Source organism: Sinohyriopsis cumingii, chromosome 17 (assembly GCF_028554795.1).
Source record: "Sinohyriopsis cumingii isolate HCF-2022 chromosome 17, ASM2855479v2, whole genome shotgun sequence".
In the NCBI taxonomy this organism is placed as follows: Eukaryota; Metazoa; Mollusca; class Bivalvia; order Unionida; family Unionidae; genus Sinohyriopsis; species Sinohyriopsis cumingii.
The window spans coordinates 41,319,716-41,340,766 of NC_142977.1; the positions used below are offsets into that span (position 1 = coordinate 41,319,716).

General features: G+C 34.3%; 1 long non-coding RNA gene across 2 annotated transcripts; it reads right to left on the reverse strand.

The window, feature by feature from the left end:
* Positions 1-9,311: 9,311 nt before the first annotated feature.
* LOC149778488 (uncharacterized) lies at positions 9,312-16,939 on the reverse strand. 2 transcript variants are annotated; one of them, XR_016415430.1, is made up of 2 exons: positions 16,759-16,939; positions 9,312-9,483 (listed from the first exon to the last, which is right to left on the reverse strand). It is a non-coding gene; the product is annotated as an uncharacterized LOC149778488 (long non-coding RNA). The 2 variants fall into 2 exon arrangements; XR_016415429.1 differs by lacking the exon at positions 16,759-16,939 and adding an exon at positions 13,501-13,615.
* Positions 16,940-21,051: the final 4,112 nt, after the last annotated feature.

Sequence of the window (21,051 nt, forward strand, 5' to 3'; positions counted from 1 at the left end):
CTTGCACTGGCGACGTCAACATTATTCTACCTGCCCTTAAATGTATGAGACAATAAGGAAAAGAATAACGTACCAGAACTCAAAATGAAATTCATTGTAAAGGTTAACTGTAAAGGGATACGAAACACGGATTCTTATTCTTTACAGCAGTTTATTGCGTGAGACGCGTAGATACGCTATATCTCTTCCCTGGAGTACAGATGGGTATAGATCGTATCCTTAGCCAGGGGAGAAGAAGAATGGTTTTTATTAGACAAACTCTGTTTCTGTGGCTTATTATTTCTGAATGATTTTATACAACAGACCAAAAACTCCGAACGTTCTTATCTTTTTTTCTTGAGATTAACTTAATGTAGATTCTTTATAAATTTCTGCAATTATGATTGTTGTCCAGGTGTTCTGTTGTACAGGTGAGAAAACACTTTCAGGGCTGATGCACTCGCATGCTTGCTAAAGCTATCGATTTATCCATTGTGAAAATTTTCAAAAGAGAAAACCCTTGCTTTAACAAGATAACCGGGTTGGAGTTCGGATTTACAACAGAACACTTTTAATGGTGATACAAATACAATGTTTAATGATAAACGACTTGAATGAGAAAAATTATGATTAATGCGTGATTATAAAATATCCAAATATTGGATCAATTAACATAATCCGCACGAACTAAATAATGAAAATACAAATAAATGACTTTACACAGTACAAGGACAAAGACAGACTGGTTCACAGCGATTTCACAACGAAAGAATGATGTGTTTTACTAGAATAGTAAAAACAGGTCTTTTACTCATAAAGTAAAAATATACTCACTCAAATAGTGAAAATGATGAAAACAAAGGGACAGATGTACAAAATAGCTTTACAGTCCCCAAAACACACTGGGTATTACAAACCCCAAAGACCACGCCTAAAAATTACATGTATGGAGTTACACACTCCGTCACCAACACACTTATCTACAAAATCACACAGGTCAATCAAGCAGACAGTCTTCCAGGTTGGTCAATCAAGCAATCAGTGCCCAGCAATCTCGGTTAGCCACGCCCGATCACCTGCTACTCGACCAGCAACGCTTTACTCAGCTCTACGGCTGCTATGGTTCAGCATCACAGCTGCTACGGTCAATTCCTCTGGTTAGCTCTACAGCTTGTACCACGACGACTCCGATCACTCTGGTCAGTCAGACGACTCTGACCACTCCGATCACTCTGGTCACACTGGTCATCACTCCGATTATTTTGGTCAGTTATACATCTGAAGATGTTCAAGTCTTTAAAGTAGACCGCCCACTGACAAGACGTTCTGTCATGTCAAGATTTTGTCTTACGGTGAGGCATTTATACACAGACGATGCGTCTGTACGCTGAAAGTATTAGGTTTTTTCTATCGAAAGCATTGAACCGAACTCACTATTTCGAAATCTTTATAGAATATACATAAATCACCCTCGGGTATCGTTGTACATAAAAAACGAAACCCGAGTACACGTATTTAATAAATAAAAGGATTTATACAATTCAGTGACACTTGCAATTCCAGAAACGTTGAGTTTCGAGAGGTTAACAAATGTGAAAAATACGTATTTTTCTATGCACTGGTGTGACGACACACGGACACTCTTTCTCTCTCTCTCTCTCTCTCTCTCTCACATACACACACACACACACACACACACACACACACACACACATATATATATATATATATATATATATATATATATATATATATATATATATATATATATATATATATATATATATATATATATATATATACATATATATATATATATATATATATATATATATATATATATATATATATATATATATATATATATATATATATATATATATATATATATATATATATATATATATATATATATATATATATACAGATATACACACACACATATATACATACATACATATATATATGAATATATAAATATATATATATATATATATATATATAGAGAGAGAGAGAGAGAGAGAGAGAGAGAGAGACTTTATACAATATTAGGCCTGAGACTGCCTGAGACTGCAATGTGCTTGGCTAGATGTTACTACTCCCTACCCACCTTAAGTCTCTTCAATGTTGGTTTTTGGCACAGACTCATGTTCGTTGATCAGACTAATTTTATCCTGTAGACATAATTCAATTCTGCACCGCTTAGATGGTCCTTCTGACATCTCGACACGTGAATAAAGGCACGTGACAGCCATAACTACTTAAATCCATGTATTTAAGTGATTTTTCTCCAGTAAAATCAACTGAGTCAATCGGGCTTTCAAAATACTTTTTTGTCGATCTCCGTCGGAAATGTATTTAAGCTGTTAAATGGCGTTAGGAATTTAGCAGTTTAAATACATTTCCAAGTTTCAAGTGAGTTCCTGTTTTATGAGGGTAACATAAAATTGAAATATTATGATGGAAATTTATTTCGGTATTCAGAGCTGAGGGGCTTCCATTTATTTCGGTATTCAGAGCTGAGGGGCTTCGGTTTATTTCGGTATTTGGAGTTGAGGGGATTTACGGGGAAAGTTGTGATAATAAAGAAGGATTAAAAAAAACGGTCGGTCTTGAGGGCATGCTAAAGTTTTGGCTTTGCGGAGTTTCTTTTTACACTTAACCACATGCTTTGCTTACTATACAACTTTAGGCAGAATTATACTCGCAAATATGAGACCACTGTATGGCACGTTTAATGAGATCGATAACAAAATATGAGACTATTGTATGGCACGTTTAATGAGATCGATAGCAATATATGAGACTACTGTATGGCACGTTTAATGAGATCGATGACAGCGGCAAAATGCTTTATTACCCTAACAATTTAAATGAAAATAGTAGCACGCAGAAGAACCAAACCGCTTCATTACTTTTATTTTAGGCCTTTTTAAATTAAGCTATATACCATATCATGGCATAAGGCCAGCATGAATGTTCGACTTATATGTCGTTGTTACACTAATTTTACTCAAAGTGAGTCAAATATTGACTTTGTTTACAAAAACTGTTCATTTTTAAAATAAACTGACTCACCAAGACGTCTAAAAATGATACCAGTCTAAAAATGAATTGACTCTGCATACAAAGAGAGAGAGAGAGAGAGAGAGAGAGAGATAGTTGGATAGATGTAGGGTGATGACCGTATTAGTTTCCAAGTAATGTGCCTAGGTAAGCAAGGCTAAAGATCGCAAATAGCAGGGCCACAACCGTGGTTTGTGCTTGATATGTCTAATTTGATCTCTTCTTACCCTTTAAACCTATATATAGTTATGGGCTGGGGATCGGAACAGTTTCCAAATAAAGACCCACGATTAAGTCATCTTCCGCTCTGTCTTTACTGGAGATATTTCTGATTTCATCTCGTGTCCTTCAACCAATATATGGTTAGAAAGTGGGAACTCAGCTGTTTCTAAGCTATGACACAGTGGCCTGCCCCTAACCTATTGGGCATGACCCATTGACTCTTTGGTTGTTACGAGTCAATGTTCTTAAAATAAATAACAGAAAATAGTGAAAAGCAGAAAGCTTGGTAAATCTTAACAAATAATTTATTTCCTTAGAATGCAAAGAGAAAATGAGAAGAATAAAAATTACGGTATTGCGAATTAAATCCCAAAATAATCCAAGATGAAAGCACGACTGAAAAAAATCTCAGTTACAAGATTATATAATTCTCTGCTGGATCTCAGGTCACAATGAAATTATTTTAAACAAAAATTATTACCTTTTGGACAATAATATCTTGGAATGATTCCGATGTTTACAAAATAAAAACCATAACCTGGATTACGTAAAACACACTAACGAAATTCCAAAACATAGACCTAGACCCAAATAAACATATTTACTTCTATTAATAATAATTCTGATTTTAAATCCATACACAGAGAGAAATAATTTAGTTATGTATTCGTTGCTTACATAGATTAAAATAAAAAGGTCAATTCAGGTCAAGCAGAAATGAACTCAATTTTGGATAAGGTCAAGCCCAACATATAATATTATATTATTATAGCATGTAATACAATTTAAAAACAATTAAAATAAAACTGTCTAAAAATAAATCTAATTAAATATACATAACATGGGATATACCGTCATGTCAGATTTCGTCTGGTGTATTTCAAACTATTGGGCAGAAATCTCAACATGTTTCCAAGTTGTGATTCAGGGCAGCATCCCCACAGGGATCACTCAATTGTAAAGAAAAGAGAGTGTAATCCATCACCCATTGCATATGTTATAGTCCTGGCCTTTGACATCAACTTACAGATCCCCACCTACAATATTTAAGATAACAGTATTATACTAAGATTTAAAAACAAAACTTTATACCCAGACCTGGTTCCACCAAAAGGGTCAAATTAAAACTTGAACCAGTTTGTAAGACCACGCCCAGACATATCCCCAAAGTTTCAGATATGTATATTCAACTGTGTAGGAGCTACGTTACATTACAAATGGCATGAGAGGCAGACATAACCCCAACCTGTTTAGAAAATGCTTGAGGATAAAAGTTATTGTTTATTCAAGGTGACTTATTTTAACATTATTACAGTCAATCACAGTGTGACTTATTTCAACATTATTGCAGTCAATAAAAAAAAATATGATAAAATTTCAAATACTATCTACACTTCGAGAAAAAGCTTTGATTGATTGACACAGTGCACCTTCCATGAAACGGCTTGTTCATGACGTGAGAAACAAAACAAATCTACATATATTTTATTTCAAAATATAATTAATAACTACAAACATTAACGGTATAGACATGTTTTTTTTTGTTTTGTTTTGAAAAACAAATTTCAATACCTGTTAAACGTTTATCATCACTATACACAGCATAAATTCGCTAGCACATTATGATTCAGTTATTCATATTCCGACTGCCTTGAAATTGTTCATAAAACGTACATTGCTATATTCCATTCAGTTGTCATGATTTTGGAATCAATGGATGTGAGGTACATGAAAAATGAAGACGAGAAGAAATTCGTAAATCGAAACGTGATAAAGTTTTGGCTACTAATATGCAATGAACTACGTTTCTGCATGTATTTTTCAGCGATCTGATAGTAAGTGCAGGCGTTTAGACCAACATCGCCAATTTCCCCAAAAGGTTTCTGCTTGATAGAACGCATATAGTAGTCTCTGATTAGATACCAATTATGCACATTCTAAAATAACTACGTCCCAATACCCACCTTCCATCACCTAGCTCATGTGAAAAAGTTTTTTCTACCTTATTATACTTCTCATGAATAAACGTCGTCAGTGCCACGTCCCTACAAAATTACACATTTGCCGTCTGAAACAATATTTTCAGTAAGAAGAAAAACATTGGAACTCAGCTTTATGTCATTTCAAAACAAATCTCGGCGTTGTGATATTTGACTCAAATTCTGTGAGACACATTTGGAAAATAATGACAAGAATTTAAATATTCAAATATTCATACATCTTAAAGAATTCTGCTGTGTTGCAATTTTATCATCTAAAACAGCTATTGAGAATATCAAAGTGCATGTTACTGTAATAAACGTTTTGTTTCTTGTACAGAATGGTGTTACACCGCAAAAAAGGTAACAGCGCGACTCTGGGGCCCCGAGTGGCCGAATGGTCTAAAGCGATCACTGCCATCTCATCTCTGTCTGCGTGAGTTCGAGTCTCAGGCTCGGCTAACGTTGGTACGTGAGAAAGCCTGCCAGTAGCTTCTCGTGGGTCGGTGGTTCTTCCCGGGATTTTCCAGGGTTCTTTCTCCACCAATTACGCAGTACCATGTATAGCCTATCTTGTGCTAAAAAATGGCGTTAAACCCTCCTACTACAACAACAACAACAACAGCGCGACTCTCACAGAATGTCACGTGTCAAGTAAAAACATTGTGCCTTCCTCACACGATTGCGTTTCCCCGTCTTGCTTGATTTGATAGAATAAAAAATGCATCGTCCTTGTTTCAGGAGATATGGCGATTAGCTCACCCGCAACAAGGTGTTTTCCCCGATGGCTTTACCGTTTTGGAAATGACTTGTCTTCGAGAAACAAATTTTCATAATTTATCCACCATCAAGCAAAGACAGCGGATGTATAGTATCAACATGAATATATTCGTTGAGAAAACACCATCCGTTTTGTTGCGTTTGTTTACATATTGGTTCCAAAGGATGAAATAGGAACAAAAAAAAAAAAACCAAAAAACTACAAATTGCTTCAACTGACCAAACACTTTCAGTGCAAATGAATTGGCTTCATAACTAACATCACGAAATAGACTTAATAAATACAGGTTATTGGTTCCAGTAAACTGATCAGAGTGTTAGTAACATTAAATTTGACAGGGACAGGTCATCGAGTCTCGAGAGACCCGAAGTGTCGAGGTTTGTCAGCTGTCCTACTGCTATCAAAAGAGACGCAATACAAGCACCGAGATCCGAGATCAAGTTCTTTTGTTAAAGATGTGTTTATTATATAACCCAAAACATATACTTCATAATGAAAATGCATAGAGGATATTTTCTTTCCCTGTTCAAATACCAGATATATTTCATCATGTGGTACAAAAACATAGTATTTTAAAGAGTGGTGAAATCACGAGTTAAAATATATTAATTTTGTATTACGCGAAGAAATGAATCCGTTATTTAAGCAGGAAAATAAAATTGTAGTTGTATTCTATACCAAAGTTGTTCCGGAATCGAAGAGAAGAAGATTGAACTCATTCTTAAGCACAATGCCACACCGCCTTTGAGTAAATTCACTTCGCTTTCAGACCGACCGTTTCAGTAACTTACGAAAGCGATTTGATTGGGATATCTTAATTTGTCGCAGTAAATTACATTTGTGACAATTTATAAACTCGTTCATCATGTATGACAACACGGCACATTCGATTAATCACATCGGCTTTTCATTGTTGTCAAGGTAATAGGAGGAAATAACTTCATAGAGACGGGAACGGGTTCGAGTCAAATTTTTTCACCTAATATCCTTTTCAATGTTTGAAATGTATTGCAATTTCTTTTATCTATTATAGCTCACAAAGTGTTCATTTTTGTTGCTGATGTTGTAACTTCTGTAGTTACACATAATCAAGTCCCCCATGATGAGAAATCTTACATTTGCACATGCGAAATTATAGATATATATTTGTAATATATAAACTATAGGAATAAAAAATACCATGAATATTATTTCGCGAATACATTTGTATATTTAACAGTCAAGTATATGATACAAGTTTTTATGTTGCTGTTCTTTTACTAGGATTCCATCTATATTCTAACATTATAAGCCTCAGATGCGTGAGGTCGCGCGTTCGAAACACGGCCGAATCATACCAAATACTTATAAAAATGGTACCAATAGCTGCCTGGCTAGGCGCTCAACATTAATATATTAGTGTGAGGACTGGTCGGTCTGGTGTCAGGATGATGTGACTGGGTGGGACATCTGTCTACATGTCTGCGGCATGGCATAATTGTCCTTCTGTAATTGTGGCGACTGAATACGTTCAAATTTTGGAACACATGGTCAATTGAAGCAATTATATTTAAATTGTTCTTTGGAATATATGTAGTAACATTGTAGAGTTTTCTAATGTTTCCATCACAATTAGTGTTGATTAAACGAAATTTGTTATAGCATAAAGTAGAAACACATGGTGATAGATGTATGACATCTAATTTACAATAATGTCTAAACGTTTAGCATAAGAGAGTTACATATATTAATAATAATAATAAAGAAAACAAAACGAACAACGCAGCAATAACAACAATAATGAGAATAAAAGATTAACAAACCATGTATGTAATAGCAATAATCATTGCGGCTAGAGTGACTATAGCAAGTATTTTATTTACAAAGAAAAGATTGCAAAATGACCTATTTTTAAAATACCTTTGGTATCAATGCTTTATTGTAAAGAAGTGTTATGCCGCAAAAGTTTCTTTTATTTTTGTCCCAGAGGATCTTGTATGCTGTTGATGAAGACGCACTCCAACTGGGTCGTGCTTCGTAGGCTTGAAGGTTCTGTTGGGTTGGAAGAACTCGTGCCTTCCCTTTTGAGCTTTTTGTCTAGAATTTGTTTTTTGAGACTTGGTCATAACTGTTACGTCCATTGCGCTGGAATAAGTTATATTAAGACCAGAAACTGGAGACACTTCTTCATCCTCCTTCATCTCCTCTGATGATCCAGAAAAGGAGCAAATTTAATATAAAAGATGCGGAAGATGTATATATTAAAACTTCAAACTTGCAGATTTGTAAAGTTAATTAATTTTAGGTAACCATGGCAGTCTTTTAACAAAAAGAACGGTCAGATCTAGATGGACAAATTAAAGCAATTTCATATGCAAATTTTCAATTTCATATGCAAATTCACCAAACTGATTTATTTAAATTACTCAGCAACTAGGTATCATAAATAGCATTTTAGTTAATTCATTGATTTGACAAAATGGATTGATATATAACGAAGAAGTGTGATGGAGATTTGCGAGCTATAGACAGAGGATGAATGATTTGTTGTAGGTTGGTGTTTAGATTGGATATCGAACTCTCTAGTCAAGGGAGTCCAATATTGTTTGCTTTGGACGAGGCCGTTGAACGGTGAGTTGTGTTTTCTCAGAACCAGGTAGCAGTGGTCTCAGAAAACACTTTAAGGATATGAAGTATGAACGTCTATGGAAATGCAAGGTAAAGACTGATGGACTGCTCTTAGATATTATCCACACTAGACTGCTTCATACTGTAGACACATTAAAAGCAGTTCTTTATCGATTTCAACTGTTTACACCCCATTTTGTTCCTGCTGTGGAATAGAAACCAATCTGCATTTCTCCATGTTCTACCCTAGTATAGTCAACAATGAACTGAGTTAATTAGAAATTTACGTTCAACACCATTCCAAATGGTGGCTTAGATTTACTGCTTGGAGAAAGGGCGGTCCAAATAAATAATATAAATGTCTACAACATGTATGCAAATATATAAATTGATACCGGTTGCTGTCATCATCCTACAATTATGTTTCAATATTTGCTTTCGTTATATATTTTTTGCATCGCGTTATATGTTGAAATATCAGTATGATGTAAGAAGATGGCTGATTAAATTGTTAAAACTTTAGCCCAATCCTATTACATCAGAAGGAAGCCACATTTGATGATTTTAATAAACATTTCTGACTGATTGAGATGTCATAATTCACCATTGCGTGTAAATAGGATAGGTGGTGTATGCAAATCCTTTCAGGAATTGTATAGTAGGGTACTTACATTCATCTAACTCTCTTACCATTATGGGACCAGTGGATGTCTTTCAACGAGTAAAGTTAGACTCCGGAGCTTTTCTAGCATTACCCTTGCTCATCAGATTGAGTTCAACGCATGCAACCGAGCGGGTTGTTTCTCCTCCTGTCTCGTTACCGTTTGTTGTACTGCTGAAGGTTTTAAGCTGAAATGTTGAATGAAAACAACTTGTATTGTATAACTGTATAATGCAGACCATAAGACACAGTTCAGTATAATGTGAATCAAGTTTAGTTAGCCGTTGACTCTATAAGGAAATGACAAAAATGGCAGGGGTCTATAGATGAAGTTCATAACGAAAATATGTGATCTGGACAGTTTTATCATATTAGTAATAGAAGTCAAGAGACCAAGTTACTCCCTTGTTTCGACACTGTATGCTGTTACGTGTGACATCATTCCTGAACAATCCAACCAGCCACTAATGTAATAGTGTATTTATTACATGGTTATTTCATGTACAAATGACTGATTTCATGCAATAATTGCAATTGTATCTGGTGATAAATGTAGGAAAGATTTCCATTGGCCAGGACATAACCATGTGATCAGACAAAATTTCGTTTATTTCTGTATAAACTGTGGAGTAAAATAGAGACAAACAGTGATACATACAATTATATTTGTATCAAGGATATACAACATATCATTTTTTATTAAAATTTTGTATAATTTTATATATTGCCTCGGTATTAAGGCCATATGAATACACATTATCCAATTTATGAATCCAATAACTTTTCTTTATCAGTCTATTCATGTCACCATGCAAAATAGCTATTGGCATGAAAGAATGTTCAAAGCATTAGATCGGCCTGCCATTGGTAGAATTATGTTATTTATGTTGACATAGTTATTACATTGCAGATGGAGAATCAATTGTTCTCTAAATAGCTACGTAATATACGCCCTCAACAAGAATTTATCGACTGAAATAAAGCTCTAAAACTGATAGGAAATATCTTGAAAAACCCAAAATAACAAAACAAATTAATTTTTTTAAATAAAGAAATGCAATTATAAGAATTTAACGTTGATTCATCGGGCGTTATTTGCTTTGTGATTTGGCAACTGACAGATTATACTACGATAAACTCAGAAAAAAAGAACATTAAACTTTAAGTATGCGAATACAAATTGTGAACAATGCAGAAAAGAGACACTCTTTACCTTCTGTACATTTCTAAGCAAAGACAGTCGCAAAACAATTTGATTGACCGATTATTCAGCGTAAAAATGTGTATTTTACCTGACTGATTACTGAAACATCAAAAGAGAAAAATAGGTAAAATATCAGAAATCGTAGTTACGTTTTTATCCTGACAAATATCATGAAAGTTCTTTCATATTCAGAATCATCGGAAGCACTTGTTGTTATATGTGCGATTTATAGCGAAGTTACTTCATGCTTTTTGAAGAAACAAGAAAATAACAAAAAGACTGTAAATATAAACTAGTTTTATTTTGTGCGACTCTGCTGTTACTTTGACAAGTTAGCTTATTTGTCTTTAATTCAGTTTATATTCTGTATTTTAGATGACATGAACTGACTATGCTGTCGGATGGAATGAAGAAGATTGATTGCTGTTACATATGTCATGTACTTCCCATCCTCAGTGATAACAAAACTCTCTTGGATGTCAAGTGAAAAGATCGTAAATTATGAAAGTTCTGTTTATCTTCCGGATCTTTCTGCTGTTATTGAAAGACCTTGGTACCTAACATCTATAAAATATTTCTTTTTATATTAAATAGATTTTAGAGAAAGGTATTGCTGGAATGGTATTAGGCATATACACTTTTTCTTCATGGTAAAATTTTGTACATTTGGTGCAAGCTGGAGTTAACATACTAAGAAAATTGACGCTACTGAACTCCATGATATCATCCATGCCATTATAATACGCACATGAGGCTACACATGGCCAGTTCATTCTTTCGATCAAACGAATTGCAGGAATCACCATAGCACTTGTATATAAATCAAAGCGGTACTAAACTAAGTTAGATGTTGTAATGAGCTTTAACATTGTTCGATTCATTCTACAACTCCTGTTCTTAATTCAAATTTTATATTTATTTATTTATACCAAATAACAAATACTAATTTCCCCCTCCGTTCTGTTATATTTTATGTAATATGATTTATTCAAATATCTTTTGTAAAAAGATGCCGTAGTTTTACCCATACATGAAATGTGATCTCAAGTTTAATTGTAAAGACGGAAAGAATATACTTTATTTTTCGAGTAGTGCAGCTTCAAAATTAATTAAAGTCTGAGAATATACGCGTTATTATTGTGCCGCTGATAAAGAGTAGGCAAGAGGTTTACAAAATACCAGAGCGTTAAGAGTAAACGTATTCAAAATGTTAAAATTATAATTTCGTCCATCATTAGCAAAATAAGTTGAAGAAAATGTAATGATACAATATAGTATTTGCTTTCTTGGATCAATGGTAAATTAAATGGTTATTCTATCTGCACGGCCAATGATGAATTGGGATAATATGGTGTGTTTGACAAACAATGTACTTAAACAATACCGTCATACCTCGTAAAGCCAGAAAATCCTTATGGTTAATTAGTCCACTTATTTAGGTATTAATAGGAAACAGATGCTATTTGGTGGGACAGATCAGGAATTTTCTGCCCTTGTATAGCCTGGTTGCTGCTGCCGATAATATAAAAGTTTGTATGGAATTGCTTGTATCGTAATTAGAATACCTCTAAAATTGGATGCATCTTAACTATTAATTGATCTGCTAACAATGAAGTAAAAGTGCAGTAATTGTGCCCGGCGAGTCACTCAAATTGTTTGTTCTACAAATCGTTGTGGTTTGGTCTTTCTCATTTCACCAGAAAAATAGCGGTTATATTCAGAAAAAGTTGGGAGAGAAATTCCTTAAACATTTTGGACGGACAAAGAGGTGATTTGTGTCTTACAATCTTGACTGTCAATAAGGATCGTATGACTCCTTGTATGTATTTTGTTTGTAAGAGGCTAATGTAATTGAAACGTCTCATTATGTAGTAAATTTGCAATTATTTTGATTCGGACCTGATAATAACCCTTCAGAGATACGATCTGAAGTGGCATTTACCAGTACAATAATTAAGTCACCTTCATTTATAAATGACTGTATGATTAGCCTTCTTCTATAACATTCCATCAAAACCCAAACAAGGGCGATTTCTTTAAACTCTAACAATCTAACTATGCATTAAACACCTTGGGGTTTCTTGTAGTCACGACTTCCACACTTTTAAACGAAAGATGTGTGAAATACGTTTACTTATGGAATCTAAGAATGTTACAAAAATTAAATTAAGTTGAATATGCAGTAAGCATATAACAGGTTTTTACCTGTATACGTATGGGCTAAAATCTTGAAGATTTAACTAGACATTTAGATATCGAGGCTTTTAATGCAGACAAATGAAGAGTCTAATCAGGCTATATATTCGATTCAAAAAATTTAGCTGATACAAACAACCCCAATTTTAACAGGCCCAGAAAATGATACAGGACACACACACAGTCATTTATTTGTATTTGGATCTAGAGTTGTTGTTTGGGGATTTTTGTCACTGCGTATGAAACAATGTTTTGTCTACGAAATCAAATATTACGTCACATTACGATTAATCTTCAGATTTGGACCATCTGGAAAATATAAAGGAAAAGAACAAATGTGGTGAGATGTGTACATTTAGATTGAGGTGGGGTGAGGAAAGCTTTGGTGGATACAGGAAACACGGACAAATTGCCCCACCATTGCCACTCAATACAATATACAGCAAACTTCATGTAGACTGCATATTCTGTACTGCATCTCAAAATCAAGCGTAATATTCACCGAAACAAACTTCTCTATCTTTTTCTGTTTGATAACAAAAAATGAATATGTATCTTAGAAAAGCACCTGCCTCCTAATTGTATGGGTTGTAGGCATCGTATACCTAATTGTATGGGTTGTAGGCATCGTATACCTAATTGTATGGGTTGTAGGCATCGTATACCTAATTGTATGGGTTGTAGGCATCGTATACCTAATTGTATGGGTTGTAGGCATCGTATACCTAATTGTATGGGTTGTAGGCATCGTATACCTAATAAGTACTAGACCAAGAATAGTGTGACAAGAAAATTTTATTCTAACCTCAACGTTACTACTAGAGGACATTATAACTTCTTCAGAACTCATAACTGATCCTGCCCCCAAGCCAGCTACGGTTAGACCACCACGACGCATGGGGGCTGCGTTTCCTATTCCATTTGAGGTCTCCCTCATCGGATGAGATATTCTTTCTTTTCCTGAAAAAGTAGGTTGATATTTGTGATATCAACAAAGGAGATAGCACTTGCAGAATCCTATTCAAAACTTGAACTATCTGGCGTGACTTGGAGATATATGCAGTCGCAAATATACAAGCCATTATAATGGAAAATATGCTATGTATTTATTTTAACATGTAGTTGTACAAAAATGTCATATGTTCGGCACTTCAGCTAACCTCTCTAACATTGATAGAATGCATGTGATATGCTTATTATTGTATCAGTATCTAGCACTGGTAGAGTTTAGAATGCAACCTATAAAGTTCTTTGCTATCTCGGTATTTAGCACCATTTCCAAAATCCATCTTTAGTCAATAAACAACGTGGCTTACAGTTAACAGAGGAGCTAGAAAACATGCTAACAAAACATGACGTTCCTTTCTAACCTGCAATAAATGCACGTTGTGAAGAAGTTCAAAAGGTTGATGAAGCAAGCGCTTTTGAAAAGTTTAGATTTTAATCAGTCGGTTCTACTATTATTAGACACAATACTGGTTGTTGTTTATTAATACTTGTAATTGTTATTAGCAACTACATATTAATATAAACATTGGTATATTTTTCTTTCTTATGGGCTTGTTAGGCTTGACCTCTGATATGGAGACGGGGTCTAGGGAATTGGGGCGTTATGTTCCAGAGACTTCTTCGCCAACAAATGATCGACCGTGCAAGTAAGAAAAATGATATGTAATATTAGTTGAGATAAATACGGTTCAAAATTTAAACTGATATTTGATACTAAAACTAGTATCCTTATCTCTATGCGGCAATAACATGATAATGACAATGACGACGATTAACTGTGCTAAAAAGGGTCGTGATGACATGATGGTAGTAACACCAATGAGGATATTTTGTGAGAATGACGGTGTTGATTATGATAATCAACATCAGGATAAGTAATAGCGGTCGTGGTTTGTGATTAATATAATCTATGTTGGGATTTGGAACGAGACAAGGAAATAACAGTCAAGGATTGTATAATCTGTTTCTCCATGAGGTTATGCCGTATAGGGAGATAACTAATGTAACCCCGCGACTAGGATTTCCTTCACCTAGTACAAGCGCCGACATAGATTATTGTCTCATCCAATATTTCCAAATGAATCAAAATGAACCTGCATCCTTGCAATTTAGATAGCAGGTTCAAATCACAATATTCAGGTACTACTATTGCTTCTCACTCTATATAAAGGTCATCCGGTTTTGCACTCTTTTATGAAAATCTGAATAATTACCAAAGTAGAATCCAGCTATATATGCCGCTCTTTTGACAAGGACAAAAAAAAAATCAAGAAAAAAGTTATAATTGTCATGTGTTGGACGTATTCCGCCATGAACATTTCGAGCAACATGCTTCTGTTGATACTGCGCTTTAAGACGAATATGTCGATGATTGCAATAGGTTGACCTGTCTACCCTAAGTACACAAGGTCTACGCACGAGAAATAGAAACATAAATCATTTGATAATATTAATGTAGTATCACATTTAATCGATGGATGTCATATGAAATTGGCAATAAATAATTAATATCTTTTATATGGTCACGTTTTAACTTTCATTAGTTCTAATTTTAAAACGTTCTATATTATTCAATGGTACGATGCTGTGCAGTACAATATGTCTACTGGGTACAGTTCTAACGAAGTGTGTAGTGACATCAAACAATTTCTAATTCATGACTTTCTTGGAAATTTATATTTTTTGTCCTGGAAATACGGCAAGCGTTTGTATCACTAGTGCAAGGAGACGCAGCATGGAAATCTTTTTTTTTTGTGGAACGGCGTGTGGACTGATGCATGGACCACTACAGTTGATAAGTGCATGAGTTTTCATTTGCAATAGCATTATTATATTTTATTCAGATGGGGCGGATTGTGGGTGTTCTACGAAGTTAGAAGAAACCAGTTTGATATAACCCATTTCTGGTTTGTGCCGTCTTTGCATTAGCACTTGAGAGAGTTTTGTTTTGTGTGGCAAGTGATGTGTATTGTCTGCGTGTCTGAAGATTAATCAAATAGCTCGATTTGTGTGTGTATGTGTGAGTGTGTGTGTCAAAATGTTTTGTTTGGTGTTATCCAAATTGGAGAAACCTTAGGTTGCTTTAGGAGTGAATATCTGTCGTTGCTGTTTTTTTAAATTTTATAAGAACTCCGTCATGAACAGAAGAAGACATCTATGGTTTCTTTTTAAAACTAGTGGACATCATGAATGAGACGACAGGGCTGATATAATCAGATTGAGATAGGAAAAGTAAGGTTAGCAAAACAGGTATATTTCTCTGTCACATGGGTGAGAAATGGATATGTCTTATTTAAACTTTCATACTGATTCATGATTGCAGGTAGGCAGATATATAACGATGATTTGTTGCAATTATTATTATTATTATTATTCCACTACTACTACTACTACGGGTGTCACGGGGTGGCGGAGTGGTCTAAAGCGCTCGCCTTTACCAATCATTACCATCGCACCTCTGTCCGTGTGAGTTCAAGTCTCGGGCACGGTCAATGTACCTGAGAAGTCGGCCAATAGCTTCCAATAGACAGGTGGTTGTTATCGGGGTTTTCCACGGGTTCTTCTTCCACCAATTATACAACATTATTATTATTTGCTTTAGTGAAAGATCAATTGTGTAGTATCATTATTCATATTTGACAATATTTTTAACTTTTGAACCACATAAACCAACAGTATAGAGAAAGCTAACCTGAAGCTGTCATCCTCAAGCTATGAACTGCATCAGCAGACTGATTTAATCTCTGCTGACTGTTAACATCGTTCGATGGAATGGTGAGCGATGTTAACAGATTGTCCCAGATATGCGGCAGGTTGCAACGATCTCAGTCGCTATTCAGCATCTGTTTGTGCGCACGGATGTACATCGATTCCTTAACCCCTGCTCAGACCAGGTTTCTCGATCTAGGATGTTTGCGGAGTTCCAAGGGTTATTATTTGGTGTTTATGTCCTTGATGTTATTGTTACCTTTAATGTTGCTGTTATCTGACGCATAGTATGTGATACTAAATACAAAATGAATTCAGGAACTATTTGTTTAACAAAATGTCTCACCGACTTCCAACTGATGTATTTCACCGATTAGCTTATTCCTCCTCCTAGATGGCCACCAGCAACAACAGAAGTAGATGATGAGAATGATAAAGATAATAAGGATGATTAAACCCACAACAAGCCCCACAATGAGGGCCGTGTAAACTGTCTTTGAAGTGGATGTTGTAGACGTCGTCGGTACACCTGTTAAGTATAAAAACAATTTAAATTTTTAGGGCACGGTGTTATTTAAGGGTGAGCATACATTTTTCATGATAGACAATGATGACTTTTTCCCTCGATATCAACACGTGTATTCTAAAAACTTAATTTAAATACCAATTTTCGAAGGAAATATTTAATTTCATCTTCTATATTTTATCTGATCTTTTGTTTCTTTTTTGTTTTATGATCAAGTCTGCCTCTTTTTCTCAGACAAACCGGCCACATACTAAATTCTATTGTGATACCAGTGGGCCACAAACTTCTAATAGCATGAGATTTCCAACATTTTCCCCTTAATTGTTATACAGTGGTAGTGTCGAGGCAAAATTCAAAGCTTTGAGCCATGTAAGACTGGCAAGTATAATAAATATACCGAATTCTAAATATGCATACTTTTCGAGGATTCTCTTGATTTCCTAATATTCATATTTAAGGCCCAAATAGTTATTGTTTTCTATCGGATATAATATGATTCTAAAGTTATGATATATATATATATATATATATATATATATATATATATATGCGCATGCACGAAATGTCTCTGTTCTTAAATTACCGCCTCACAAATATGTTACCTGTTTGATACATTAGATTCATATTGTTGATATTGTAGGTCATGGAAATGATAGCAATGTTGAGATAGGCGACTACTTACCCTTGTATGTGGAGAAAAAGGAGATAAATCTGGAGAAAAACCTTTATTTCTTAGATCCACTCATGATAATGACAATAAAATTAACGCTAACGAAAAGTCGTATTAAACTCTTTAAAATAAACCTGTCCTGAGATTCCTCACTGCTAACTCAACCACATAGTTCAAAGGTGCACTTACATGTATCTGAAAACGGAGGGAAAGATAATTTCAAAAACATATGTCTTGCGATAGTATTACTCATATAGAAATATAACAGTAAATACTTAACATATCTCATTTTAGAAGAATTTATGGGGAGGTAGTTAAATCACATACTGACATCCATTGCTTCCACAAGCAGAGAAATGGAATAACGTATATATGAGTTGTCTTTTCTACAAACATTATGAAATTATTTAATGTTCCTAAACCCTTTATTTGGGTAACGAGGGATTCTTATGCAATAGGGCAATTATAATTCGATATTTCCTAAACCCTTTATTTGGGTAACGAGGGATTCTTATGCAATAGGGCAATTAGAATTCGATGTTTCCTAAACCCTTTATTTGGGTAACGAGGGATTCTTATGCAATAGGGCAATTAGAATTCGATATTTTTAAGTCAGTCTTACATTGCATTGGTTTGAGATCGATTTGAAATCATCGTAGATATTCTCGGTATGAGATTGAAACTTATTTACTCTATGTGCGTTCTGCATAAATTACAACAGAGAAAGTCAAAAATGAAAACAAGCATTAGGTTTTCCCTCAGAGAGAGAGAGAGAGAGACTTACAATAGGGTGTCATCGCAACTATAGCGCCTCCTGTAGGAAGCGTTGTGGGACTCTGTTGATTATCACAATCAGTGGGTTTTATGCTCGCTATTACGTTACTTCCACTGTATGCCATCGCCTGTTTAAATACATGTATTCAATCAAACACTGTTCAACTGTATGCCAAACATGACATGTAAATAATGTTTGAAATGTCGATAAGAAGTTTATAAAAAAATATGAAACTCTCCAACAAGATTAGCTGTCAGTAATCACAGCGCTAAATGTAAATTTAACAGTATGAATTCTCATTTGCCTCTATTATCTGAATTAATTACGTTCCTAGAAATATTGGGAAACCATGACATCTTCTAAGCCAACATTTTAACTAAAATAGTTATATTTGACTCGATGCTATTGAGTCATATAATAAATATTGCAATGGAATAGGAAACAAACATTATGTGTATTAGCCAATTCACTCTTTTTCTCTAAAATTTCTATTTATGTGATACATACAGATGTAAACAAAGCTAAATAATTCATCCAATGAGACAAAATACGTGTATTCTTAAACTACTTTATGTTCTTCCATACAAACTCGAGATGTTCACTATTCAAAGATTCATATATGACACCTAACTGAGATGGTATTTACAAAATTACAGAGCAAAGCTTCCACCAAAGTTCTGGTAGCTTATTTTAAGTCACCACGAAGAGGTCAATGCTACAAGTTGGGCTTCAAGGCCAAGCATGTAACGTTGGATGGCGTAATGTATATTTTAATTTTCCTTGATGTCATTGGTATCATTTTGCATGTACGTAACATATATCTTTTCAATTTCATGTTACACTGTTGTCAAATTGTTGATGTGACACAAGTTACAAACTTAAGTTTCAAGATATCCCAATGTAATTTTTGTACTATGACAAATTCGTACCAAATGGTCCAAGTAGTTGTTGAATCTTGAAATAGTGCTCCATCAAACACTGAGATGTAGTAAATTTCGTTTTAAAAGTTTTAATTATATACTTGTCAAAACTCCCAAAACATAAATACATCAACTTAGTATATGATTATTATAAAGCCTTAATTCCATGTAAAATTCAGCAGGCTAAGAACCTAACAAATTCTGCGCAACTTAGAAATGTTATGTGCAGATGTCAATAATCCTACAAGTGTCTATATATATATATATATATATATATATATATATATATATATATATATATATATATATATATATATATATGCATACCCAACATGTAAATCTGTAAGTTGTCGATCCGTCCACACTCGTGTCAAAGTTGTAAGTTGTCACGTAGGTGGTTGAGCCACTGGATACGGTAATTATACAACCAATAATGCCACGAGCTACAATAATAATAATAATAATAATAATAATAATAATAATAATAATGATTCATTAAAGTCATTATACTACACTGAATTACTGAATCAAAGACAATCTATTTTTTATAAGAATGGAGGGACAAACAAATGTGCCTCGAAAGAAAGAAATATTGTTCACTTTCTCTTGAATAAAATAAAAGTGGTTTTCAGTAATAAAGATGTTGAGGAAGCTAATCGCAGTTACAAATGACAGTGGAAACTTAATTATCTTCGAAATGAATTGGAATAGGTTTGTCTAACATAGATCAGAAGCATCTAACAGAACCCGATACGGGCTTGGGTGACACAAATATCTGAGTTCCAATTGTTGTAAAAATAAATTATGGAAATCATTTGGTTGAAAAGTACATACACATTAATACAAATTTGACAATAATTGCATTTTAAATACTCTGGTAAAGACAATAGTTCTGACACAAGATAGAACAGATCAGATAACGTCATCTTTTTTAATGAGCTAAGCATATTTCTCTCCTAGTACGCAAGTAAATCCTCTCTGGCAGAGAAAGATTGATTTGGCTCTACCACAAATCGATTGATGATTCTTTTTTTGTACCCTTTTCAAATCCTGTTTATTAGAAAGACAGAGATTAACCTAACTTTAGATGTTATCTTTCAGTACAATTTGAGTCCAATACAGTCTTTTGAATGTGAAAAAATATTGTTGTTCCTAAGGACATGTTACAGTGCATCAACTGCTACACAGGCTCTGTATGTAACTAGCAAGGCTGAAGACGATTATTTATATTGAAACGCGCCAGAGTCACTGGATTTTTCTTTTTTTTTAATAATTTATAGCACGAAACGTATAAATTTAGGATACACCATGGAGTGAAATATATTACTTTAAAGTTGTTTATGCCATGGTTTTCTGTTTCAGGTATAATGTAAAACGTTTACACATGTGCTTCTTCTTGTCCCATGGAACGAACTGACGACTACATATGGCCTTTTACCTCTTTACCACAGAAATTACAGAGTTGGCACATGTACAGTAAATAAATCATTTTCATCAACAGTTTTATTCATTGCCTGTACCAGTCCGAAGTTGAACTGACATTGTCACGTAATCAGAACAAACATTTTATTTGTGAACAACATCATGTACGAAGGATATGATCAAACGGTGTTTACCTACCAGAGAAGATTCTTTTTTTTACACAAATGGGGGCTTTGATGGGGGTACCACTAATTAAACACCAAATATTACTATCATTGTTATATATTAGAGTTAGGTAGCTGAAAGATCTATCTTTAGGATGTTAA